Below are 629 nucleotides of genomic sequence, written 5' to 3'. Positions count from 1 at the left end.
GGGGGCAGCCGCCAGCTGGAGGCGGGGGGGGGGTGCATTCCCCCCCCCATTGCACTCCGCTTCGCTTCCTACGGCCAGGCAGCTGCAGCCCCGGGCGGTGGGGGGGGAGCGCCGCCCCCTCCCCTGCTCGTGAATGCACCAGGCAAAAATAAATAATAATAATTAACACCCTCCCCGGGCTCACCTGCCCCGCGGGAGTCACCGGCAAACGGACCCAAAGCGCCTCCGCCGCGCACTCGCTCTCGCACCCGCTCCGCCGGCCGCTTCCCCCCGCTCCGCTGCCGCCGCGTGCCCCGCTCTGCCCGGCGCTCGCTCGCTCGCTCGCTCTCCGCCCGGCCGCCTCCCCCGCGCTGAAATAGGCGCCCCTCCCCTTGCAGTGGCTCAGCCAGCCGCCCTCGCCATTGGCTGCGGCGCGGCCTCGGCCCACAGCGACAAGCGTTTTCCTCTCGCTCTTCTCTGCCTACATCTTGTTTCATCCCACAATGCCACGAGCAGGCTGCGGAGCGCGTCTCGCTCACGGGGTGGAGGGAGGGAGGGAGAGGGAAGTAAATAAGAGACTCAGGGATTGGGGTGGCGTGGAGCTGGGGACCCTCCTGCAAAAGGGCTTGGCCAGATCTGGTTCCCTGTGG

The 629-nt window shown here is 69.0% G+C and overlaps 1 protein-coding gene across 1 annotated transcript in view; it reads right to left on the bottom strand.

Moving 5' to 3' along the window:
* The window catches only part of DYNLL2 (dynein light chain LC8-type 2), a 7540-nt gene extending 7213 nt beyond the window's left edge, over positions 1-327 (bottom strand). Inside the window, exon 1 of the mRNA XM_032779364.2 lies at positions 185-327. The gene's annotated coding sequence lies outside the window, so the exon portion shown is untranslated. The remainder of the gene's footprint in view (positions 1-184) is intronic.
* Positions 328-629: the final 302 nt, after the last annotated feature.

This window comes from Chelonoidis abingdonii, chromosome 20 (genome assembly GCF_003597395.2).
Source record: "Chelonoidis abingdonii isolate Lonesome George chromosome 20, CheloAbing_2.0, whole genome shotgun sequence".
Classification (NCBI taxonomy): domain Eukaryota; kingdom Metazoa; phylum Chordata; order Testudines; family Testudinidae; genus Chelonoidis; species Chelonoidis abingdonii.
The sequence above is the reverse complement of the archived record's forward strand: the minus strand, read 5'-3'. Positions and strand labels throughout refer to the sequence as shown.